Consider the following 21,269-nt stretch of genomic DNA (forward strand, 5'->3'; position numbering starts at 1 on the left):
CTAAGTGTAAATCCCCAGCGGAGTCGCCATGCTGTCGCACCCCATTTTTTTTTCTTCTCGCGAAAAGCGGGCTTCGACGTTGTGAAAACTCCTTTTTAGAATGGGAGATAGAGTACTAAAGGAGAAGAGTCGCCACCTAATGATTTTTTAAGGTGCATTAGGGCACCTATTATGCAGATAACTCTGTTTGACTAGTCAACGCCACCAAAGATTGGGTAAGGGCTCAAGTTACCTCAAAGAGAAGGTGTTAGGCACTCCTCGAGGTCCACAACTGTGGGTCCCAGCCGAACTTAAGATTATGTCGATTACGATTATGCTAGGTGATCAAATAAACAAAGGGAATTCAGAAGTCAAAGAACCTTATTACAACATGGTTTTATTATCAAAAAACTTTGAATAAACACTTGATTCAAAGATAAATAGGAGTAAAATGAGGGGTCCTAAGTTTTTTAGCCTAAAGGATCACCCCGTGCAACATAAATAATACTTCGTAACTCCCTCAAGATGGGGTGTTACTCATATTATTCAGCGGGCACAGACTATCATCTCCTGCTACCCGATTACTATGTTAAAGTTGTTACCTAAAGCGCACTAATTCAATTATAAGTCGTACCTGATGCGTGCACTACTCGTCCCATACCTATGGTCCAGGAGGTATTGGACCTCTATTTTGGGTGGTTCTAGACCTCACTTAGGCTGCTCAGAAATGTTAAAACTAAGCGACATACAAAAACACATTGGACTTCATATATGGAAATTTAAGGCTCAAGTTTGTCTCCACACTTAAACAACAAATGCATGTGAAACAGGTTTTTCATGTTAGGCAATTCAGAATTAAAGAACTTAACTCCCTATAGGCATGATTTCTAGGTGACATGCATCAAGTCACGCCAGCAGATTCAGGAACCAGCGAGATTCATAGACAGGATTGCATAGGTTATTACACACTGGTTATTGAGAAGGCAAATTCCTCAATTACTAGCCCTATAATTGTTGCGCCTAGGTGAGTTATGTGATAGAGGGAGTGGAAATTCAGAATTACTCATACACTTGATAATGTCCTAAGTGAGTGATGAACAGTGTTTAAAGGGCTTCATTACCAGTTATTAAGGCGAGCAGTGGCGTCCTATAGGCAGGATTTCTAACGATTAACAATTGAGGAGTCTGAGTTTATTGTTAGACCTTATAGGCAGATTTCTCTAGGTGAAATATGCAATACCGTAACAAATGATATGATTAGAGTCCTATAGGCATGATCTCTAGTAATGCGAATTAACAGGAAATTCAACAATATTTCCTATGGGCAGGTTCTCTAATCAACATATAGCTACAAAGATATTGAGACATTTGAGTTCAGGCTTTACTAATAAACAAGTAGTGCAAGTGTGTGTGTTTCCCTAATGGCATGCTTTCTACAGTGCACATAGAGAATGAACAACATAAGGCAAAGCATCATTCAATCCTATAGACATGTTTTCTACCCATCATACGTTAATATTAGAATCTACCCTATCCCCTTTTACTAACACCCCAATCGTTTATACAAAGATTATTATTACATACCCAAATTAACAATAAAGTAGTAATATTACATGGCAATAGACAGGCCTATAGCAGGCCCAAATAGAATAACTAAATACCTAGCCTTACTGGGCCTTCAAAACTTCTGGCATAGCAAACTTAGACCTTCAACAAAGAACCACACGATCACAGGTCCATAGGGGAGTTCAGAGCTCTTTCAATGAGCCATGACACCAAATATTGCATCACTTGGAGCAACCAACATAAAATACAGTACATGATAGGGAAGTAGAGCATTAGGGATAGTTTGGAGGTTAAGAGGAGTGACTAGGGTCGATCCCCTAGTGCGTCAGAGTTCACAAGGGCCTCAATTGGACCCTGAGCAGTGCTCGCACTAGGGAGGCCAACAGAGAACCTAAGTAGCCTTGGCTTTCAACCGGCTAAGAATAGGAATTCAGAATACCAAAGCAACAAGTAAAGAGAATGGACAGAAATTCCCAGAGTGATCGTATAGCATAACTGGTCAGGTAGACCAGCAAAATTCAGTAGCAAAGCATCACATAGACAAACATCATAGGAAAAAGAAAACAAGTTTGCAAACATACCTAGATTGCACTAGTTGACATTTAAGGGCCTAAATTAAGTCAAGTCTAACCTAAGGCCATATCAATACTTAGATATAATGGAGGTATACATATATTGATTATCACATAAAGGAGAAAGTAGCAAGTGAACCAAGGCATACTGAAAAAGCATATTAACCTAGGAGCAAGGTCCTAGTCAGTTGAAATAGAATGTTTGCCTTTAGAAAATCAGGGTAGAAAGATACAAATTTAAAATAGATTTTTGGGCAGTATTACAAAAAGCACTCCAACATACACAAGACTTAGTAAAAGTTCATTCAAGTAAAATTTAGGGCATTATCTAAATACAATAGGCAGAAACAATATACAACCACAATATTGAAGTTCAAAATTAACATGTAAAGATGTTACAGGATGCAGAACTAGTCTTAGGAGATAGGGAATTGAAGAGAGCAAATCATAGTGAGTCATGACATGAACAGTACACTACTCTCATGCGTCAATTAACACAGAATGACATCAAGTTAAACACCATCATAGTTGAACCAAAATTCAGATACATATGCAGACAGAAGGGAAGGAAGCAAACATTATGAAAACATTAACAGTAGCAGAATTAAAAGAGTGCAGAGTGTAATAGCAAAAACCCAAAATCCCCGATGCTTCAGAGTTCGCAAGAGCCTCGAAAATGAGCTTCGAGCAGTGCTTGCACCAGAGGAGGTTATTTAATAATTTCATAGTGTTTTAGGGTAACAGTGAGTGAGGAGAAAGTAGTGAAAACAGTAGCCGAAATTAGGGTTCAAAAATCTCTCTCCTAAGGGGTTTCATGAGAGGGGTTTATATAGTGTAGAAATCAACCAAGTAAACATGGAAAACAAATTAGTCAAACACAAATAAGGAAAGATATACTAGAATCAATTAGAATTAATTTTTAGGGCGTGAAATAAAGGGGTTCAGTAAATCAACAGAAAATAACAATTATCACGCAAATAATACTAAAAGTAAAGGAATACAGAAGATTAAACAGAGAATAAGGAAAATATCATACCAAAAATCATTTAAAGTCAGATTTAGGGCAAAAATAAAGTAGAAAATAGGGAAACATGGCAGATTAAACAAAAATAAGGAAAAGAATAGTCAAACACGGAAAAGAAAAAGTATCAGTCAAGAATCAGTAAGGAACAAGGAAAATATTCAAACCCTAGTTCGAAAGGAAGCATAGATGGTCGAAGATCTCGCTGAATCGGACCATATAGAGTGCATATAGACGAAATATCATCTAAATCTCATAGATTGAAGGCGGTGGAATCCCGTTTGGGTACTGGTACTTGCCAAAATTGGGCAAGTACCATATAACATCATAATCTTGCAGACAATAACGAGGTAACACATAAAAGGTAAGTAAATCACAGAGGGAGTCCATGATTTACTCCGATTTGGAGAAGATGAGGGAGGCGGCTAGGGTTTCTGAAGGAAGGAGAAGGGAGATGGGAGGATACAGAGGCAGCGGGCAAAGGGTGAATGGGGGTTAGGGTTAGGAGTTAGGTTAGTTAAAGAGAGGGTTTAATTGTGGGCCGTTGATCTTGAGAGATCAACGGCCAGGATTAAAAGCTGGGGCGGGTCGTGTAAAGCGAGTACCGACCGGGTTGGGGTTAGTAGGTTATTTGTGTTGGGACTGGGTAAATGGGCTAGGGTCTGGGGTAATTGGGCTGAGGTCTGGGTAGTTGTAGGTCCGAAAATTGGCCTGTTTTGGGCCAACTATTAAATACACAATAATTATTTTAAAAATAATTTATAAAATAACTAATAGATAATAAAATGCTACTTGTGAAATAATATGACTGAAAATAATAACTCAATATTATAAAAATATAAAAATGATACTTCGGCATAAATAACATAATAAACGCAATTATTTGTAGAATATAGGCCATTATTGCAAAATTAGATAAATAGCTTAAAAATGCTAATGCAATTATAAAAAATAGAATAGAAATGTTTGAAACATTTATTATGGGTGAAAATAATAATTTTGGGTAATTAGGTCATCACAAAATAATTTATAGGATAATTACTTGATATTTATATAATAAAAATATAAGACAATTAATTTAAAGCTCTAAAAATTATGAAAAATTATGAAAAAATGCTTGTATAGGATTGTAAACTAAATGATGATGCAAATATGCTATTTTGAAAGTATATATGTATTTTTAAAAATCTGAGGAAAAAATTGGGTATCAACACTTTTTCATATTAAGCTACCCCCCTCCTGTCACACCCAATCTTCCTCAATATAGCAGCCGATATTCTAAATTAAGCCCGTAGACCTAGTCACTGTCCACCATGAATCCCAATCACTCCAAACCTTCCTCAAGACGTGTAGCTATCCTACCCGGTAACCCATATGCTACCTTGCCACTCTCCCACTTTGGTCAAACCCTCTCCTTTAAGAAACTACTCGACTTCTGTTTCTCCCACTTGGCCTTCTAGGAACTTAACCACCACAAGACACCCCCCACATGTCTTTCCTCATCCTTCACTGCCCAGTTGTTGCCTTAAATCAAAATCTACCTCTGTAGCAGCTGAACCGATAGATCGCTACTAACTTTAAACCCTTCCGGAAATCATCTTTCTCGAGCCATCAATATCGGGAATGCCGATTAGATCCTGAACCACTGCACACTGTGACCTCTGACAGTCGCTTTCTCGGCACCATTTATAATATCCTGCCCCATGGCGAATTGAAGGAAACCATAACACCGGCAAACTTTACACATCATAACCAATCGAGGACGATGACGCCACATCACAGGCAAAGACTCTACCACGCTCGAAAATATCGAGTACCGCTACTCCATCAACCCAAGTCTGAACATTCTTAATTCGATTGCCTTTCCTTTGTCGGAAGTAAAATACCGAATCTGAATCATGCACTGAGTAAACTTCCTTTCAAGTCATTCACTGCCCCGAGACGTAGGCAAGAATCCTACCATCACATCAATAATGTGCAATAATAACTCATGAGCATCATAACAACCTGTGCATAGCCTCAAAGCTCTCAGAAGTACAGCTACTGGGCTGAAATGACAGAATATCCTTCCACAAGGTGACGACAATAGCCCAATCAACTATGCAGGGAGAAACATCCCACACCACATCTGTAGTACCATTACAATTCCTCAACTCGATCGATAGTAAGCGCTCCACGTCACATAAGATGGAATGGGAAGGAAATGAAGGCATAAGCCTCAAAGGAATCAAATCGCACGATAAGAATCAAGAAGGGAAGTGCTCCTAACAGCCATGTAGCCTCTCGAAGATAAGTACAGACGTCTCTATACCGATCCGCAAGACTCTACTAGACTCGCTCATGACTCTTGAGACCTAAGTGAACCTAGTGCTCTGATACCATGTTGTCACGACCCAAAATCCGTTAAAGGTCGTGATGGTGCCGTACACCACAGTCAGGCAAGCCAACACTAAATAGTTAATTAAATTCTCATTTTAATATTTTTCATAAATTTACTTCAGTTTATCTAGTAAAAGATGAACTTACAGAATAAATAACAATGTTTTCCAATTTCAATACTGAACATCCCATAATCATCCCAGAACCCGGCGTCACAAGTGCATGAGCCTTTTCTAGAAATTTAAAATAAAATACAATAATTGTCTGGAATACAAATTTGGACAGGAAAGAAAATACAATACTCTGAAGGAGACTCTGCTGGTTGCGGTGCGTTGTATAGAATGAAGCTCACCTAAGTCCCCACCATAATCGCGCCTCTACGCCCACAAGGCCGCTAAACATATGTGTATCTGCACAAAAATGTGCAACAAGTGTAGTATGAGTACGTAAATCAATGCATACCCAGTAAGTATCCCACCTAACCCCGAAAAAGTAGTAACGAGGGGTCGACTTCGACACTTACTATGGGATATAAATAGGATATCAATGATATAATTAAGTATGGATTATATGAACGGTTGCAAGCATAATATTTTGAAGTAAGTAAGCAGTTCTTTTATACTTAAGAAATTTCCAAATTTATCTCCCATTATTTAACAATTTAACTCAGGCCGAGAAGGCAATATCATTATTAATAAATTTCAAAGCAAGCAATACAAGCATGCGCAAATCATGCCGAGGTCGTACGACCCGATCCAAAAAATATTTAAATTGTGCACTGCCAGAGGGTCGAATAGCGCGAACTATAGATGCATCTATTTACTACCGAGGCGGCCCGATCCACAAATAACAATTATTTTTAAGAAAACACAAGTTTCTCATTTACAGTCAAGTATCTCATACAAACCTTCAAGTAAGTGAATTTAACCTTATACAATTCTTTTATCAATTTCTATCATTACTAAGTGATTATATTAGCAAGTAAGGGCACAAACATTCCAAGTATAGCATGATGCGGGTCCTAAGCTACCCGGACAATAGCATAATAGTAGCTACGTACTGGCTCTCATCACCTCGTACGTACGTAGCCCCTACAATTAGGTACAAACATTTATTTAATTCACCTATGGGGTTAATTCCCTCTTACAATATTAGAAAGGAGACTTACCTCGCTCCGAAGTTCCATAACCGGCTTCCGAGCCCTTCAAACAACTTGAATCGATGCACAACGCTCCAAATTATGCAAACCCATTAATATATACTCAAATACTCAATATAATCCAATTTCTAACCCCGATCGAAAAGTCGATAAAAATTACCATCGGGCCCACGTGCCCAGATTCCAAAACTTTTCGAAGATAAACTTTTACCCATAACCTCACGAACTCAAATATATAGTTTATTCTCAACTCTATGCCCAATTTCGTGGTCAAAATCCAAAAATACCAAATTCTAGGTCTTCTACCAAAACCCCCACAATTTATACTAATTTCCATGTTTAGATCCTTATACAAACCATGTATTTAACTTATAATAAGTGGGAATCACTTACCTTGGCATTGATGACGAAGAATGAGCTCCAAACTCACTTCAAGACCGTATCTCATGGAGAAAATGGGGTGAAAATGAGCCAAGCCCTCATTTTTAAAGAACACACTGCCCAGCCCCGACGTTCGCACCTGCGGTCAAGTAGCCGCACTTGCGGCTTCGCAGGTGTGAGACACCTTCCGCTTTTACGCCTTCTTCCGCTCCTGCGAGGCATTTTTCGCTTCCGCGCTTGCGCAGATGCGGCGAAAAGCTCCGCACCTGCGGTCCTTCACTGGCCGGTCTGCTCTGCATCTGCGACTCCAAATGTCGCTTCTACGCCCTCCGCACCTGCGGCCAAAACCTCGATGTTGCGGGTATACCAGATATCAGCTGCCTCAACTCTTCTTCAAATTCCAAATTCGATCCGTTAATCACCCGAAATCCACCCGGGGCCCCCGAGACCCCATCCAATCACACCAACCAGTTCCAAAACACATTACAAACTTAGTCGAGCCTTCAAATCACATCCAACAATGTTGAAATCATGAATCGCACTCAACTCAAGCTTTATGAACTCTAGAACTTCAAACCTCTACATTCGATGTCGAAACCTATCAAATTACGTCCGATTGACCTCAACTTTTGTACACAAGTCGTATTTGACATTACGGACCTACTCAAACTTTCGAAATCGGAATCCGACCCCGATATCAAAAAGTCCACTCCCGGTCAAACTTCTCAAAAACCTTCAAATTTTTAACTTTAGCCAAATGACTCCAAAATGACCTACGGACCTCCGAATCTACTTCCGGACGCGCTCCCAACACCAGAATCACCATACGAAGCCATTCCCAGACTCGGAATCCCAAACGGACATCGATAACATAAAATTCACCTCCACCCTAAATTCATGAACTTTTTCTAAAGTGCTAACTTCCACAGTAGGTGCCGAAACGCTCCCGGGTCATCCAAAATTCGACCCGGACATATGCCCAAGTCCAAAATTATCATACGAACTTGCTAGAACCTTCAAATCCCGATTCCGAGGCCGTTTACTCTAAAATCCAATCTTAGTCAATTCTTCCAACTTAAAGCTTTCGAAATGAGAAATTTCTTTCCAATTCAACTCTGAACTTCCCGAAATTTAATCCCGACCACGCGTACAAGTCATAATACCTGAAGTGAAGCTGCTCATGGCCTCAAATCGCCAAACGATGTGCTAGAGCACAAAATGACCGGTCGGGTCGTTACATATACTACCGAGGCATTCTGTCACGACCCGGAATTCCCACCGTCGGGACCGTGATGGCGCCTAACATTTCACTTGCTAGGCAAGCCAACGTTAGAGAATCATTAAGCCAATTCTTATTCCATTCAGTAAATAACAACAATTAGCTAAGATGAAATATAGTAAGTGCAGAATAATATAAAAACTACATTAAATTACTACCACCCGGATCTGGAGTCACAATTCACGAGCATTCTAGAATTCACTACAAATAATAGTTTGAGAGAAATACAACTGTTTGAATGAGAGAAACAGTAAAACAGAAAAGATAGACGGAGACTCCAAGGTCTGTGAATGCCGACATATCTACCTTGAGTCTCTGAATAGCGGGTCCAACAGCTAAAATCTCGATCAACCTAAGCCGGTACCAAAATCTGCACGGAAAGTGCAGAGTGCAGTATCAGTACAACTGACCCCATGTGCTGGTAAGTGTCGAGCCTAACCACCACAAAGTAGTGACGAGGCTAAGGCAAGGCACCTAAAAATCAACATGTATAATTTAACAGTTTATATACGAATAACAGTAATGAAGAGCTAGACAGGAAATATCGGGAGGGGGAAACATGCTGAGGAGAAATACCAGATAAAGAACTACAGCAGAATGATAACTGGAACAGTCAATACCATGGATCAATAGGTATAGTGAATACAGTAAAGGAAAAATGCACGGCATCAGCCTTCGTGCTTTTACTCTCAATCTCACCATAAAATCAATAAAAATGGCACGGCATCACCCTTCGTGCATTAACTCTCATATCACGGCACGGCATCACCCTTCGTGATTTTACACTCACAATATAGCACAGTATCACCCTTCGTGCATTAACACTCACAATATGGCACGGCATCACCATTCGTGCATTAACACTCTCCCTTACCATAATGCAATGCATGAATAACAACAGAGGAGATAGAATAACAAGTACAAGCCTTACTTCAACATTTGACTCTACAATATCAATCTCAACTTTTAAATAATTACTCAATTATCACTAGAGAATCCGTAAACATGACAAGAACGATAAATTAACAACACTAGTCTAAACACGTAACAATTTGGCAAAGGAAAGAGATAATATAAGAAAAACGGAAGAAAATAGGTAAAGCACGTAAATTGGTGGCGCATAAGTACTCGTCACCTCACATATACGCTGCTCACATGAATTTCACATAGCAAATAATCTGAGGTTCCTAATTCCCTCAAGTCAGGGTTAGACACAACACTTACCTTGCTCCGAAGGCCACTTAATTCTAAATCATAGCTTTTCCTCTAGACTTCACCTCCAAACCACTCATATCTCTTCATAAATGACTCAATAATATCAAATATTTCTAAAGAAATCAATTATATTGCATAAATTAAATTTCCCAAATTTTCCGCCAAAAAGTCAAAAATCAACCCCGGGCCCGCTTGGTCAAAACCCGAGGTTCCGACAAAAATCCATTTACCCATTCACCCCCGAGCCCGGATATATAATTAGTTTTGGAATCCGACCTCAAATTGAGGTCTAAATTCCCAAATTTCCGAAATCCCTAGTTTCTACCCAAACCCCTAATTCTACCATGAAAACTGTAGATTTTAGGTTGAAATTTTATGAAATGAAATGGGTAATTGAAAGAAAATGGTTTAGAATCACTTACCAACACTTTGGGGAAGAAATTATCTCTTGAAAATCTCCTCTAGCCCGCTTGTTTTATGAAAAGTTTGAAAAATGGCTTAATCCCGTGTTTGATTCTGTTTTAAGTGCTGGGCGACAGTGTTCATCGCGATCGCGTGAACACTGTCGCGTTCGCGAAGAGCAACCTCCTAAGGACTTACGCGATCGCGGGAGGCTTTACGCGTTCGCAAAGGTTTAGCCCGCCTTACCTTCGCGTTCGCGGGACAGGGCTCGCGTTCGCATAGCGTTTCCCAGGTCCCCTGCCCCGCCTAACTAAATCTATGTGTTCGCGTTCGACGGGTCGCATTCACGTAGAGCAACTCCCCCCAATGCTCCGCGTTCGCGACCATGGTCTCGCGTTTGCATAGAGTAAAACCCTCCCCGGCACAGGTTCCCTTTCGCGATCGCGGGAGAGACTACGCGATCGTGAAGCACAACATATCAGATACCAGATACAATATAGACACACCAGATTTTCTAAGTCTAAAACATCCCGTAGCCTATCCGAAACTCACCCGAGCCCTCGGGGCTCCAAACCAAACATGCAAACAAGTCTAAAAATATCATACGGACTTGCTCGCGCGATCAAATCGCCAAAATAACACATAAAACTACGAATTTAGCACTAAATCAAATGAAATTCTCAAGAACACTTTAAAATTTCTATCTTCACAACCGGACGTCCGAATCACGTCAAACCAACTTCGTTTCTCACCAAATTCCACAGATAAGTCATAAATATTATATTGAACCTATACCGGGCTCCGAAACCATAATACGGACCCGGCATCTACAAGGCCAAACATCAACCAATTCTAAAAAATAATTAAATTTTCAAAGTTTTAATTTTCATCAAAAATTCATAACTCGAGCTAGGGACCTCCGAATTCGATTCCGAGCATACGCCCAGGTCCCATAATTCGATACGAACCTACCGGGACCGTCAAAATACGGATCCGGGCCCGTTTACCAAAAATATTGACCGAAGTCAACTCAACTGAAGTTTTAAGGCAAAAATTCTTATTTTCATCAATTTTCAACATAAAAGCTTTTCGGAAACACGCCCGGACTGCGCACGCAAATTAAGGATGGCAAAAATGAGATTTTTTAAGCCTTAAGAGTGCAGAATCAAGTTCTAACTAAATAGAATAACTAAATAGATTTTTTCGCTTCCGCGCTTGCGCAGATGCGGCGAAAAGCTACGCACCTGCGGTCCTTCACCTGGCCGGTCTGCTCTGCATCTGCGACTCCAAATGTCGCTTCTATGCCCTCCGCACCTGCGGCCAAAACCTCGCTGTTGTGGGTATACCAGATATCAGCTGCCTCAACTCTTCTTCAAATTCCAAATTCGATCCGTTAATCACCCGAAATCCACCCGGGGCCCCCGAGACCCCATCCAATCACACCAACCAGTTCCAAAACACATTACAAACTTAGTCGAGCCTTCAAATCACATCCAACAACGTCGAAATCATGAATCGCACTCAACTCAAGCTTTATGAACTCTAGAACTTCAAACCTCTACATTCGATGTCGAAACCTATCAAATTACGTCCGATTGACCTCAACTTTTGTACACAAGTCGTATTTGACATTACGGACCTACTCAAACTTCCGAAATCGGAATCCGACCCCGATATCAAAAAGTCCACTCCCGGTCAAACTTCTCAAAAACCTTCAAATTTTTAACTTTAGCCAAATGACTCCAAAATGACCTATGGACCTCCGAATCTACTTCCGGACAAGCTCCCAACACCAGAATCACCATACGAAGCCATTCCCAGACTCAGAATCCCAAACGGACATCGATAACATAAAATTCACCTCCACCCTAAATTCATGAACTTTTTCTAAAGTGCTAACTTCCACAATAGGTGACGAAACGCTCCTGGGTCATCCAAAATTCGACCCGGACATATGCCCAAGTCCAAAATTATCATACGAACTTGCTGGAACCTTCAAATCCCGATTCCGAGGACGTTTACTCTAAAATCCAATCTTAGTCAATTCTTCCAACTTAAAGCTTTCGAAATGAGAAATTTCTTTCCAATTCAACTCTGAACTTCCCGAAATTTAATCCCGACCACGCGTACAAGTCATAATACCTGAAGTGAAGCTGCTCATGGCCTCAAATCGCCGAACGATGTGCTAGAGCACAAAATGACCGGTCGGGTCGTTACATATACTACCGAGGCATTCTGTCACGACCCGGAATTCCCACCGTCGGGACCGTGATGGCGCCTAACATTTCACTTGCTAGGCAAGCCAACGTTAGAGAATCATTAAGCCAATTCTTATTCCATTCAGTAAATAACAACAATTAGCTAAGATGAAATATAGTAAGTGCAGAATAATATAAAAACTACATTAAATTACTACCACCCGGATCTGGAGTCACAATTCACGAGCATTCTAGAATTCACTACAAATAATAGTCCGAGAGAAATACAACTGTTTGAATGAGAGAAACAGTAAAACAGAAAAGATAGACGGAGACTCCAAGGTCTGTGAATGCCGACATATCTACCTTGAGTCTCTGAATAGCGGGTCCAACAGCTAAAATCTCGATCAACCTAAGCCGGTACCAAAATCTGCACGGAAAGTGCAGAGTGCAGTATCAGTACAACTGACCCCATGTGCTGGTAAGTGTCGAGCCTAACCACGACGAAGTAGTGACGAGGCTAAGGCAAGGCACCTACAAATCAACATGTATAATTTAACAGTGTATATACGAATAACAGTAATGAAGAGCTAGACAGTAAATATAGGGAGGGGGAAACATGCTGAGGAGAAATACGAGATAAAGAACTACAGCAGAATGATAACTGGAACAGTCAATACCATGGATCAATAGGTATAGTGAATACAGTAAAGGAAAAATGCACGGCATCACCCTTCGTGCTTTTACTCTCAATCTCACCATAAAATCAATAAAAATGGCACGGCATCACCCTTCGTGCATTAACTCTCATATCACGGCACGGTATCACCCTTCGTGATTTTACACTCACAATATGGTACGGCATAACCCTTCGTGCATTAACACTCACAATATGGCACGGCATCACCATTCGTGCATTAACACTCTCCCTTACCATAATGCAATGCATGAATAACAACAGAGAGATAGAATAACAAGTACAAGCCTTACTTCAACATTTGACTCTACAATATCAATCTCAACTTTTAAATAATTACTCAATTATCACTAGAGAATCCGTAAACATGACAAGAACGATAAATTAACAACACTAGTCTAAACACGTAACAATTTGGCATAGGAAAGAGATAATATAAGAAAAACGGAAGAAAATAGGTAAAGCACGTAAATTGGTGGCGCATAAGTACTCGTCACCTCACATATACGCCGCTCACATGAATTTCACATAGCAAATAATCTGAGGTTCCTAATTCCCTCAAGTCAGGGTTAGACACAACACTTACCTTGCTCCGAAGGCCACTTAATTCTAAATCATAGCTTTTCCTCTACACTTCACCTCCAAACCACTCATATCTCTTCATAAATGACTCAATAATATCAAATATTGCTAAAGAAATCAATTATATTGCATAAATTAAATTTCCCAAATTTTTCTCCAAAAAGTCAAAAATCGACCCCGGGCCCGCTTGGTCAAAACCCGAGGTTCCGACAAAAATCCATTTACCCATTCACCCCCGAGCCAGGATATATAATTAGTTTTGGAATCCGACCTCAAATTGAGGTCTAAATTCTCAAATTTCCAAAATTCCTAGTTTCTACCCAAACCCCTAATTCTACCATGAAAACTCTAGATTTTAGGTTGAAATTTTATGAAATGAAATGGGTAATTGAAAGAAAATGGTTTAGAATCACTTACCAACACTTTGGGGAAGAAATTATCTCTTGAAAATCTCCTCTAGCCCGCTTGTTTTATGAAAAGTTTGAAAAATGGCTTAATCCCGTGTTTGATTCTGTTTTAAGTGCTGGGCGACAGTGTTCATCGCAATCGCATGAACACTGTCGCGTTCGCGAAGAGCAACCTCCTAAGGACTTATGCGATCGCGGGAGGCTTTACGCGTTCGCAAAGGTTTAGCCCGCCTTACCTTTGCGTTCGCGGGACAGGGCTCGCGTTCGCATAGCGTTTCCCAGGTCCCCTGCCCCGCCTAACTAAATCTGTGTGTTCGCGTTCGACGGGTCGCATTCACGTAGAGCAACTCCCCCCAATGCTCCGCGTTCGCGACCATGGTCTCGCGTTCGCATAGAGTAAAACCCTCCCCGGCACAGGTTCCCTTTCGCGATCGCGGGAGAGACTACGCGATCGTGAAGCACAACATATCAGATACCAGATACAACATAGACACGCCAGATTTTCTAAGTCTAAAATATCCCGTAGCCTATCCGAAACTCACCCGAGCCCTCGGGGCTCCAAACCAAACATGCACACAAGTCTAAAAATATCATACGGACTTGCTCGCGCGATCAAATCGCCAAAATAACACCTAAAACTACGAATTTAGCACCAAATCAAATGATATTCTCAAGAACATTTTAAAATTTCTATCTTCACAACCGTACGTCCGAATCACGTCAAACCAACTTCGTTTCTCACCAAATTCCACAGATAAGTCATAAATATTATATTGAACCTATACCGGGCTCCGGAACCATAATACGGACCCGGCATCAACAAGGCCAAACATCAACCAATTCTTAAAAATAATTAAACTTTCAGAGTTTTAATTTTCATCAAAAATTCATAACTCGAGCTAGGGACCTCCGAATTCAATTCCGAGCATACGCCCAGGTCCCATAATTCGATACGAACCTACCGGGACCGTCAAAATACAGATCTGGGCCCGTTTACCAAAAATATTGACCGAAGTCAACTCAACTGAAGTTTTAAGGCAAAAATTCTTATTTTCATCAATTTTTAACATAAAAGCTTTTCGGAAACACGCCCGGACTGCGCACGCAAATTAAGGATGGAAAAAATGAGATTTTTTAAGCCTTAAGAGCGCAGAATCAAGTTCTAAAATATAAGATGACCTTTTGGGTCATCACACGTTCGGTCCGCTCCACAAGAAAGGAGGACATTTTCTTATGTACCTCCGGAATGAGAGTGTATTTATTATAAGATTAATTCGAGAGGATGAACGATTCCTTTTAACAATTAACTAATTTAAATATAAAATTAAGTATATGAGATTCCCATCTTTTACTATCTTTCCCTAACAATTCACAATATATTTCATTAATTTAATTAAATAAAGAATACAATTTTCACACATAATTCATGCTTTGAGTCCTAAACTATCCGGACTTAGCATAGATAGTAGCTACGTACGGACTCTCGTCACCTCGTGCGTACGTAGCCCCCACAATTAGCAACAATTATTAATTTAATCACCTATGGGGTGATTTCCCCCTCACAAGATTAGACAAGAGACTTACCTCGTCTTGCTCCAATTTAATCTACTAGTAGACCCTTTTCTCGATTATCCAACCCTGAATGGCTTGAATCTAACCAAAAATAATTCAATACAGTCACCAAAAATTATAGAATCAATTTCATAAGAAAATACTACATTTTCAATAAAAATCCAAAATTAATTAAAAATTCGTTTGTGGGGCCCACATCTCGGAATCCGATGAAAGTTACGAAATTTGACAATCCATTCAATTACGAGTCCAACCATATCAGTTTCACTCAAATCCGACTCTGAATCGATACCGAAATCTCAAAAATTCATTTCTATGAGATTTCTAAAAATTTTCAAAATTTCAATCTCAAAACACTAATTAAATGGTAAAAATAATGATATATTCATGTATATTGACCAAAACCGAGTTAGAATCACTTACTTCAATGTCTTTCCTTGAAATTCTATCAAAAATCGCCTCTGCTCAAGCTCCAATTTGTCAAAAATGGAGAATGGGACGAAGTCCCCTCCTTTATAGTTCTGCCCAGGCAGTCCTCGGTCCCGCCTCAGTCATGGCCTCGATCATGGCCTCGATCGTGGCTTCGATCATGGCCCTCGAGCCCGGGCCTTCGATCGTGACCCTCGAGCCCTGCCTTCGATCGTGACCCTCGAGCCCTGCCTTCGATCATGACCCTCGAGCATGGGCCTTCGATCATGACCCTTGATCATGGCCTTGATCTTGGGTCTCGATTCTGGGCCGACAATGACTTCGATTTCAGCCCTGAATTTCCAGCAGAAAAGAAAAATTGCAGCAGCTGTTTTAAGTTCAACTTTTGATCCGTTAACCATCCGAAATTAACCCGAGGCCCTCGGGACCTCAACCAAATATACCAGCAAGTCCTAAAACATCATACGAACTTATTTGAAACATCAAATCACATAAAACGACGCTAAAATCACGAATCATGCTCCAATTCAAGCTTAATGAAACTTAAATTTTCCAACTTCTACATTCGATGTCGAAACCTATCAAATCAAGTCCGATTGACCTCAAATTTTGCATACAAGTCATAAATGATATAACGGAGCTATGAAAATTTTCAGAACTGGATTCTGACTCCGATATCAAAAAGTCAACTCCCTGGTCAAACTTCCAAACATAAATTCCTATTTTAGCCATTTCAAGCCTAATTTAACTACGGACTTCCAAAAACAATTCCGAACACGCTCCTAAGTCCAAAATCACCATACGGAGCTGTTGGAATCATCAAAATTCTTTTCCGGGGTCGTTTTCTAAAAATGTTGACCGAAGTCAAACTTAGCATTTTAAGGCCAACTTAAGGAACCAAGTGTTCCGATTTCAACCCGAACACTTCCAAATCCCGAACCCACCATCCCCGCAATTCATAAATTAATGGAAGCACATACAAGATGTTTTATTTAGGGGAACGGGGTTCTAAAAGTCAAAATGACTGGTTGGGTCATTACATATTGTTTCTCAATTTCAACGCTTTATGCAATCCATTTAATATTACTTTTACTTTCTCTTAGTATTGGATATTATAGAGTGGTAATGTACTGTCGATATGGAGGATTCTTATGAAATTAATTTTATTAAACCTTCCTACTTATCTTTAATAAGAATTTAATGGACAAATTTTTTAAATTTTAAAATATTAAATATTAAAAAATTAACATAGAAGGTCTTGTAGTCCAAAAAAATATGTTAGTTTAGTTATGTCCTTTCCCTGTGAGTTATTCTATTTAATATTTTAGGACTATTTTGGTCTATCAATATTGTATTCATTCTTTTATAATAATATAGGCTCTCCTTTTTCTAAATGAATTTGGATAATATAATACATTCTCAAATTAAATTAGTAATAGCACATTATAATACTTTTTCAAATTAAATTAGTAATAGAAATTTTTAAGAAGTATATCCTAAAAGTAATAGGATTACATGACTAAAAATATGTCTCTATCCCGAAAGTAATTATACTAATAGGAAACCTAACGTGTTTCTAAAGGTATTAGATTTACATCCTAACATGTAGTATTATATGTCTATGCTCTAAATTAATTATACTAATAGGATTCCTAAAGGTAATCATGTAGGATTTCGAACTTGTAGTATTATGTCCTAAAACTAATAGGATTACAAATGTCTAGAATTTCGGTTATGTCCCTTTATTGTGAGTTATTATGCTTAATATTATAAGGTTATTTTTGTAAATCAAGATTATATTCATGCTTTTATAATAATATAGATATAGATATATGCTCTCATTTTTCTAAATGAATTTGGATAATATAATACATTCTCAAATTAAATTAGTAATAGGATATTATAATACGTTTTCAAATTAAATTAGTAATAAAAAATTTTAAGAAGTATATCCTAAAAGTCATAGGATTACATGACTAACGATATTTACTTGTTCAATTTTATATGAATTAGACAGCTCGAAAGTAATTATACTAATAGGATTCCTAAAGGTAATCATGTAGGATTCCTAACGTGTAGTATTATGTCCTAAAACTAATAGGATTATAAGGTTAATATCTAAAATTTCGGTTATGTCATTTTATTATGAGTTATTATATTTAATATTATAAGGTTATTTTTGTAAATCGGCACTGTATTTGTAACACCCCAAATTTTTACTAATATTTGCATTTTCGATTGAGCATCTTTATAAAGAGGAGATATTTTTACTTCGCACTTCCTAAACTTGAAATTTGCAATACATGAAAATTTCTTACTCTAGGTTGTGTTAATATTGACAAAGAAGTTCCATGGTGTTGCTATGTGTAACACTGAATATTATTTTGATGAATTATTGTTAAATATATTATAATTAAGTTTTTGGGCTGCCACCCTTTTGTATTTATCTAAGGATATTTAGTAGTTGGGCAGCCATTTTTATTTCATATTTATCCAAAATTCTTAAAGATAACTTTGATTGACTTAGTCTTCCATAATCTCCCCATTTTCATTCTTTCAAGAAAAAGAAAACCCCAATCCTCTCTCTTTCTTATCAGCTGAAAACTTCATGGAAACCACCATAAATTTTCACTAAACCAACCAGCAAAATTCGTTCTTGGTGAAGCTCAAGTTGCTCCTCTCTTTTGTGGTAAGTTACTAAACCCGTTTTTACACTAGATAGCTATTAGTATTTTCTTCATATCGTTTTGTATAGAGCTCCCTTTTAAATGATCTAAGACTTTCTGGAAAGCTATTTCATAGATCTATAACTCTTATGAAGGAACCAAAACCTAGTTTGTCTTTTATCTACCCGAAAATAGGTGATGAAGTACATGGCAGATGCTGCCCAGATTTTCTGTTTTACAAACCCTCCCTGTACTACTGTTAGTAAGTTTACCATAACTTTTTGTACAAAATGGATATGGGGATGATTCAAGATGTTCTGAAACGTTAAGACACATATCTACAACTGTAAAGAAGACCACACAGTCTAGTTTGTCCTTTTTCATCTTCAAATCTGAGTCACAACACGAGACAGTGATACTGTCCAGAATTTCTATTTCAAACATTTTTGGGTAATTTTTACCAATATCATGTTTAGTTTGACATGTTAAATCACTGAACTTATATAGATATTTTATTATGTATTTAAGGTATATATATCCTTGTAAAAGCTAAGGGGAAGTGTTTGAGGAAGTTTATATTTGTGTATAAACTTTGTACTCTCGTTACTTGCTGGAATATTTTGGTTGAACTATTTTGTGGTAAAACACCAAGGTTTGTATATAAACTTTGTACTCTTTTTACTTGCTGGAATATTTTAAAATAACCTGATATTTTATTTTTCTTGTCTTCAATTAATAGCATTGTATTCGTGTTATATCAAGTATTGCAAGATATTTGCTAAATCGCCCACTCGTACGGATTGTTTGATCATTTTGTATTCTTGTTGGGACTTTGTCCTTCTTGTGGCAGTGACTTTGTCACTCATCTTAGCATGCCTCTTGATTTGGATGTTTTATCATCTTGACTTTGGATTTGTAGTTCGTCTTAAATTATGGAACTTGTCTGTGTTAAGTATGAACTAGGAAGTCATTTTTAATATGGTTCTTGATTCTCTTGACTATTGAATTTTGACCCTACTTGATTTGGGACTTCGGTCCATCTTGATATCTGATTATGCTTAGTGTGATGGCATGACGTACATATTGGGCGAAAAGTGGATAGTTGATAAGCTTTCTTGGATTGATAGTATATGTTTTCTCAACTCTTGAATCTTGAACATTGTTATTGATATTTGGAAACACTTTAAGGGTTGATATTTGATTCGCTTGTTTTAAATTATGTTTCATTTGAGCTACCTATGACTGAAAATGGGAATTGGAGAAGCTAATGGCTTCAAACCCAAAGTTTATAAGCCACTACGTTTTATGCTTAACGATAGTTATTTTCTATCGTAGGTAATATACGGGATGAAATTTGAAGACGGCCTTATGAAGTAGTCTTTTTGGGAGCGCTTATGGAGATCACATTTGCATATGCACCATAGTTTTGTATAGTTTTGGGACTTGTACATGATATATATATCACACTTACGTATGTTATTTGGAGGATTTGGATATTAAGACCAAAATCTTGTAACTTGAATTTGATAACTTATTTTGTTGTTTTAAGATGTGTTAATAACTCAAGTCTTGTAATATATTAAATTTACACTTTGTCTTATATATATGTACAAAGGAGAAAATTAGTTTTCTTTTTTATACCCGATAGTTTAAAATTTATGTAAAATATAATTTTGTTAGGAAGTTGCTTTAACGGGTTGATTATTCAAGAAGAGTTATATCACCTTATGTTAAAATTTTGACATTGTATTTCATTTTTAAAAATAAAATAAAAATTATGAAGAGTATTTTCGAAAATAAAAATATTGCACTTTGGAACTCATCGCATGGGCCTATTTCCGCTACTAAATTATTCTGAATAATTTTTTTAATTAATATCTTCTTAATGTTGTAAGTAGTAAATTAAATTTGCTTCGTAAGTAGCACCCTCCCAAAGGGGTTGCTACATTATTAATGCTTTTATAATAATAATAATATAGATATATAGATAGATATATAGATAGATATAGATAAATTTAGATTAAGAGCTTCTAATTGAGTGTACTCTGTTCTAATCCCGATATAATGAGGACATGTATGTATTCTAATGATTCTTTTGTCTATTATATATAGATAGATATATAGATAGATATAGATAAATTTAGATTAAGAGCTTCTAATTGAGTGTACTCTGTTCTAATCCCGATATAATGAGGACATGTATGTATTCTAATGATTCTTTTGTCTATTTGACATTGACTAATGTTAAAGAACTTCGAATAAAAGTCGTGCGGTTTAGTTAGGACATGTATGTAATTTTGGTTATTCCTTTCTTCTTCTTTTAAGTTTGACAAATTTCTTAATATGCATATTTACTGGTTCTTGGGAATGTGATTGACAGTTTTCTTTTTCCGTTTAGAGATTGACAAACTATTGAATATATGCAACTACTAGCTTGAGCTCTCAGTGACTTGACATGTGTAGTTTTAACATCAGACATGAGAGTTATTTTTATATATCGTGATAATTCGTGTATTTCAAATTCACTATGTTCTCTATTTCTATTTGAAATTAGAATATATATATATATATATATATATATATATATATATATATATATATATATATATATTCTTTTTTTTTAGACAAGAGTGGGTTGCTATAGTGGTGAGCACCCTTTAATGAAGATGGCTATTGGCCGAAACCAAATGAATACAGAGATCCCATTTATTTGACAGCTTCATTCTTCGGTTTTTCATTTTTTTTCCTGACAAACTAAATTTTAA

General features: G+C 37.8%; 1 long non-coding RNA gene across 1 annotated transcript; it reads left to right on the top strand.

Annotated features, from left to right (window-relative positions):
* The first annotated feature begins 18,337 nt into the window (after positions 1–18,337).
* LOC107782798 (uncharacterized) lies at positions 18,338–20,065 on the top strand. Its single transcript, XR_012708333.1, has 2 exons — positions 18,338–18,527; positions 19,840–20,065. It is a non-coding gene; the product is annotated as an uncharacterized LOC107782798 (long non-coding RNA).
* Positions 20,066–21,269: the final 1,204 nt, after the last annotated feature.

This window comes from Nicotiana tabacum, chromosome 4 (genome assembly GCF_000715075.1).
Source record: "Nicotiana tabacum cultivar K326 chromosome 4, ASM71507v2, whole genome shotgun sequence".
NCBI classification, from domain to species: domain Eukaryota; kingdom Viridiplantae; phylum Streptophyta; class Magnoliopsida; order Solanales; family Solanaceae; genus Nicotiana; species Nicotiana tabacum.